Genomic DNA, 6,450 nt, shown 5'->3' on the forward strand with positions numbered 1-6,450 from the left:
AGAACAGATTCAAGTGACCTGCATAATAATTTCACCAATTCATTTGCGTTCTGACGTGCAAGGGTTACGGTCACCATCCCTGGGCTGGGAATGGCACGCTCTGGGCATGAGGGGGACTGCCCTCCCTGCTCTCATAAATCAGATGCTTAATGATAATAACTTCTATCAGAAGAAGTGTGTTCTGCAGTTGTAAAAGTGTTTCCACACGTATCATCACACTTGAAGCATAAGACAATCCTATGAGGTTGGTTTCTTATGCCCTCTTTAGAAGCAGGGACTCAGAGAGCTCAGGGAGGCTAAATACCTTTCTCAAAGATACACAGCCAGTCAGAGGCCACACCTGGACTGGAGTCTGTGTTGGACCTCTGGGGCCAGTGCTCCTTCTCTTCCACAAGCTTCCTCAAAAGTCAGTATCCAGTGTGCGGAACTCAGGACTGCGGTTCCAAGGGGAGTCCAGGCTTGCCGGGTGAGGCACTCACGAGGGCTCTGAGGGCACAGAGAACAGAAATAGCACGGCTGAGGCTGGGAAGACTCTCTGGCTGTCCGGGAGTTTCCAAGAGCTACCACATATCCTTTCAAAAGAAAATTCCTTTCTGCTTAAACTAGAGAGAGGGCGGTCTACTGTCTGCACCAAGAAGGCTGACCGTTCTCTTCATCGACATCTTGTCTATGCCATGAGTCCCCCTGCCACCGTCCTGGCCATGTGTGACCTCCCGGAAAGAAGGGAGCCCCGCCCTGCTCCACTCATGGCCTCCTGCAGTGGCAACCGCCACTACACAAGACAGGTCAGGCTGTGGCCAGTGGTCTGCGCTTTTGCTGGTTCTGGCTTTCCCGTGGCACGCGTGGCTACCACCTTGGAAACTGACATGGGAACAGGGCTTTCCCTGCGGGAGAGGAGCAGCTCTGCTCGCCGGCATCTTGCCCCTACACCCGGGCAGCACTGTGGTCCTAGGTCCATAACAAATGTATCCGACAGCCCCTGTTTCTCTGTGAGAATTGTGTCCAACAGCAGCCGGGTGTGGTGCAGGGAACACCGCAGGGCTAACTGCCAGGATCCCGGGAGGAGAGCTGAATCTGGGGGTGCATCTACCTGCGTCCTCAGGGAACAGGAAACACTACAGAGTACTTACTGCTCTAAATGTTTCCTACGCTCTAACCCACTCTTCTAGCTCTCCCAAAAGGCTCTCATTGCAGGGCTTCAGGCAGGCTTGTCCACTGATACAGACACGTGCCCGCATTCTTACTGTCTGTTGTTCATTCCTTCATTCGATGGCGTTCATGGGGTAGATACTCCATGTCAGGCCTTGCTCAAGCTGTGGAAAATACGAGGGGGAACAAGACAGAGGAGCTACCAGCTCTCATGAAGTGCATCTTCCGGAAGGCACTGGGGTTGAGGGCCTAGCATTTGGGCTCCCCGGAAACAAGACAGTACTTTTGACGATTACTTGTGACCAAACTAATAAAAGACCTGAGATGATTAACAATATTGTTTTGATAAGTTAAATGTCGCTTCCTCCTCCCCGTTTCTGGGCCAAGTGGTGGTGAGAGGTAGCAAATAAAAAAATAGTAATTGTTTGTTTCACCTGAAAGTCTGCCTAATTATTAGGCACAACCAAAAGTTTTTCCTGGAACAATGTCAAACCAAGCCTGTGACCTGAGCAGCACCTCCCAGTCACCAGGAACTGGTGATAAACAAAAGGTAAATAAACAATTTCCGGTTTTGGTAAAGTACAATGAAGGCAACAAAACAGAGCACTGTGATGAGGAGGACAGGGGCCTTCTGCAGATGGGGTTGCCAAGGGAGGGCTCTCTGAGGAAGAAAGACGTGGCCGACCACTGACTCTCTGCCGATGACACGGCCCATCTTGGTGAAAGCGGCCCATGGAGCAGAGGCAGCTTCAGTCCTGCCTCTTCATTAAGGAGCCTGAAGACGTCCTTTTGGAGGCTGCCAGTCCCTTGCCCAATAAACAGTCAGATTAAGGCAAGGTCCCCAGGTGGCTGCACATGCTCTGAGAAAGGACTGTTGGTGGCATGGAACAGAAGGAATCGGGACAGGGTCACACTGCTGGGGACAAGGCAAGCGCTTCACGTCCAGGGGACAGACAGAAGCAGGGAAGGGAAAGAGTGTAGAGAGAGAGAAGGGGTGAAGAGACAGCAACAGAGAGACTGCGCCATGCTAAAATGTGCTACAATGGGGGCTGAGGGGACAGAGCAGGTCAGGTCACGGCTGCAAAGCAGGGACATGTCTCTTCTGCCCACTGGAACTTCTGACTCAGATGCTGTTGACACTCTCTCGGGAGAGAGCAGGAGAGGGGTGGGAGAAGGCACAGCTGGAATGTTTTGGGAGTCTGTTTAGTATGTCAGCATAATCAGTCCCATGTGTGACCCCTGGGAAAAAGTTGAGAATCGCTCCTGTGGAGAGTTTAGTTGTCTGGTGACAACTGACAGTAGAGAAGTATCTGCAGTTTTGCAAAGTGATTTCACATAAGTCACCTCATTTATTCCCCCAAACCATCCTGCTCTATTCCCAGAGGGCTACAACCCATAACGAAGCCCAGAGAGGTTACATGACTCCCCCAAACCATGCAGCTGATCAGGACACAGTCCTTGTGGGAATCCAGGCTGTCTTCCCAACTGCCTGGCTGACATCCCTGAGCTCTGCCTTTGGGAGGTTTGGGAGGGAGCCAGGCCAGAAGGCATTCAGAGTGGTCAGCTGGCTCCCCTTCTGCCTCTGGTCCCTGTCTTCACAACCGAGCTTTAGAGTTTCATGTGAGCACCAGCTGTCCAGAACAGGACTGTGAACTTGAACAACCCCCAAACAATCACTGGACCCACTCTTCTTATGTGATGGCAACTCTCAAACCTTGGCATGCACCACAGCCTCCTGAGGGACTGGTTGAAATGCAGATCACTCGGCCCCATCCCCAGAGCCTCTGATTCAGCAGGTCTGGGGTAGGTGGTCAAGCACATGCATTTCTTTTTTTTTTTTTTTTAAAGATTTTATTTATTTATTTGAGACAGAGAGAATGAGAGACAGAGAGCATGAGAGGGAGGAGGGTCAGAGGGAGAAGCAGACTCCCTGCTGAGCAGGGAGCCCGATGCGGGACTCGATCCCGGGACTCCAGGATCATGACCTGAGCCGAAGGCAGTTGCTTAACCAACTGAGCCACTCAGGCGCCCAAGCACATGCATTTCTAACAAGTTCCCAGGTGATGCTGACGCTGCTGGCCCAGGGGCCACACTTTGAGGACCACGGATCGGCATCTTCCCCTCCTTGAGGGGAGAGGGGTTACAGGCCTCTGGAATCCTTATGAGGCTAATTCTTCCTCAGGTGGAGAAGTAGAAAGGATGGGAGGGCCAGGTGGACAATTCAACAGAGATCTAAGGAGCTGCTTTGCCATGAGGCACATGATAGAAAACCCAGTGAAGACAGGAAATCACAAATTAGATCAGAGGAAGTCAGGAGGAGCCTGTGAGATACGGAGCAGGGGCAGAACGCTGGGGACCTGGCTAACATTCACTTTAGTTATCGAAGAGCACTATCACAACATCTATGCTGTCCACATACCACCTGAGGTAGGATTTACTTGTGGGTTTTTTACAAATCAACATGTTTCTCACATATCATTAGCCTTGTCCTAAACAAAAGTAAAATAATGAGAGTAACAGCAGCCAACACTTACACATACTTGCAGGTACCAGACGTGCACATACATACATGCATATGTTTACACACACATGCACACACATGTGCGTGCATACATAAACACGGTCCTTTCAATCCTCACGGCAAGCCTGCAAGGTCAATCCTGTATCGTTATCTCCATTCTACAAGTAAAGAAACCGAGGCCTGGGTAAGGTAACCCTGCCCAAGGTTACACACACAACAAGCATGTGGCTGGGTCCAGAGTCCATGCTCTTAGCCCCCGAAATTAGGGCTTTAATGGCTTAACTTGGGTTAGGTAGCTCGCCAGAGAACACAGAGCTAGCACCAGGATGGGAACCAAGATGTGAATATGAACAGGATGTTAACACCGGAGTGTTAACCACCGACACGTTTCCACGGGCTGTGGCTGGTGGTGGTAATGAGCAGGTGCTGGGCTGGGATGGCATTGTGGAGAGGAGCTTGGACCTTGGCCTGAATAAATCCCACAGATGGCTCCCTCCTTTGAGTTGGGCTTGAGATGCCCATCGTCTCCTCAGTACCTCTCAACCTTTAATAAAAATAACTCCAAAGTTGACCTTCACTAGTCTGTATCATGAAACAACTGTTTTCCATTTTGTTTTTCAAACATAAAAGTATATGAGATATGCTTTCTCAAAGTACTTAATCCACCCCATCCCACACCCTCTCTCCCCAAACACGTGCCCCCCCGGAAAACCTTTGCTCTTCAGAGAGACTAAGGGGGCAGGTCAGCCGGGCTTCCCACACAGTATCAGAGGGACTGTTGGAACAGGGGGAAGGAAGTGAGGCCAGCTGGTGGAAAGCAGGGAGAACTCAGCTTTGCCCCACTTGGTTCCTCCCAGACCAGAAACTCTCCCTCCTCTTCCTGCTTCACCAGACTTAACACTAGGAGAGGAGCAGAATAGGAAGCTCCCCCCTTCCCCGACCCATCCCCAGCAACCCCAGGGCAGCAAGGAGTTCTCAGTAGGATCTGAGGCTCATGGGAACCCCTGTGGCTTGACATTTGCTCCAGAATGGAGATTCCTCAGTAATACTCGGAGGCTGCAGTCTCTGCTGTGGGGGCCAGGATGGGCAGCAATGAAGGCAAGACAAGACACAGGGAGAAAAGCAGCACTCTCCCTTCCCAACGCTTCCGGTGAGTTTCTGTCATTCCCTCGAATCCAGAACATCAAAAGTATTTATGTAAAATGATGCAAAGGACGCTGGGCAAGAGACAACAGCAAGTGGTCTCCTCCCTTCTGCTCCTACTAGTCTGGAAAGTGGGCTGGTGTGGGAGGACAGCAAAGCCTGGACAGAGAGAATGGAGGGATAAGAGACAGACGCTAGGTCCCTGCAGAGATCCTGCATCAAGAGGCCTCCCTCACCTCCCAAAAAATCTGGGGAAGAAGGAAGCTCTGCCAGACAGGAGTAAGGCACTCTTGCCCTCCATCAGGTAACTAGAGGGGTCTTCACAAACCATAAATCAGATTTCACTTCTCTGCCCAAAACCCTTCCACGGTTTCCTATTTTTGAGCATAGAGTCTGAATCGGCCCGCTGGGCTACAGAGCCCTGCGTGAGGAGCTTTCCCTGCTCGGTCCCCTCTCTGACCTCATTTCCCATCACTCTCCCTCCCTCATGCTCATTCCACCCCAGCCACACTGGCCTCCTTTCAGTTCCTCCACCACACCATACTCTGTGCAGCCCCTGGGCCTTTGCACAAACTGCCTTGCCTGCCCGGAGTGCTCTTCCCCCAGCTCTTCAAAGGGAGTGTTCCTTCAGGCCTCTGCTCAATGTCACCCCTTCAAGGAACCCTTCCCTGCCACGCAGAGCACCTCCCTCACATCCCAGGTGACTATTACATTATCCTATTTTGTTTCCTTCAAGGAATGTGCCACGACAATAAATTATCTTCTATATTTATGTAGATACTGTTCTATTCTCCTTGCCCCCAGTGGCATGTAAATTCCATGAAAGCAAGAGCCGTGTCTGTATTGTTTGATGCTCTATCCCCATTCATTCACAGAGAGATGAAATGCATCATCTGGTTGTCACCCTGCCCTCAGCTGCCTCATCCAAGAGACTTCCAGGAGTATCCAAGGAGCCTAGGGCTGTCCTGGGCCCACAGAGCTCAGAGAGAGGGCTCTGGAGAGAAGGGAGGAGGTGGCAGAGAACTTGGGGAAGAGAGATGTGTGGGAGCAACAGCGGAGCTGATTCCTCAAACAGCCATGGACTTTGTGAGGCCAGGTGGTCTCAGACACTCTTCTGGGCAGGCTGGGGCCCCTGGACCTGAAAGCCAGGAGTCCCCCAGAAATGTGCTCACACAAAATGTGCTCTGCTGGCCAGGGAATGCCAAATGATGCAAAACCGGAGATGAATCTGCTTTGGCTGGACCATGCCAGGAAGGGAACAGGAACTTGACAAACTTGACATTGTCCAGGGTGGGGGTGGAGAGGAAGAGAGTGAAGAAAGACTAGAAAGAAAGGGTGAAATACAGCTGACGACCTGAAAGAAGCCTCCAAAAGAGAAAGTATGGGCTGCACGGAATTCTGGTTGGAAAGAGAGGCCTGGGAGAACAGTCAGAACTTGGATTTGGAGAGAGAGGAATTCGACTGGCAGGGGCAGAGACGTGGGGAGAAGCAGAGAGGGCCCAACTGCCTCAGCAGGGTTCGGCGAGGGCTCTTCCCCTCTGACACGTGATTCCTTGGACGGGAGAGCTCTGCGGCCCTAGAAGTGAATAGTCATGAAGGTGCCTGCAGGCCCGCACCCTCTCCCTGAAGCCCCGGAG

Source organism: Mirounga angustirostris, unplaced genomic scaffold (assembly GCF_029215605.1).
Source record: "Mirounga angustirostris isolate CCGP_5_RB_7025 unplaced genomic scaffold, mMirAng1.0.hap1 SCAF_16, whole genome shotgun sequence".
Lineage (NCBI taxonomy): Eukaryota > Metazoa > Chordata > Mammalia > Carnivora > Phocidae > Mirounga > Mirounga angustirostris.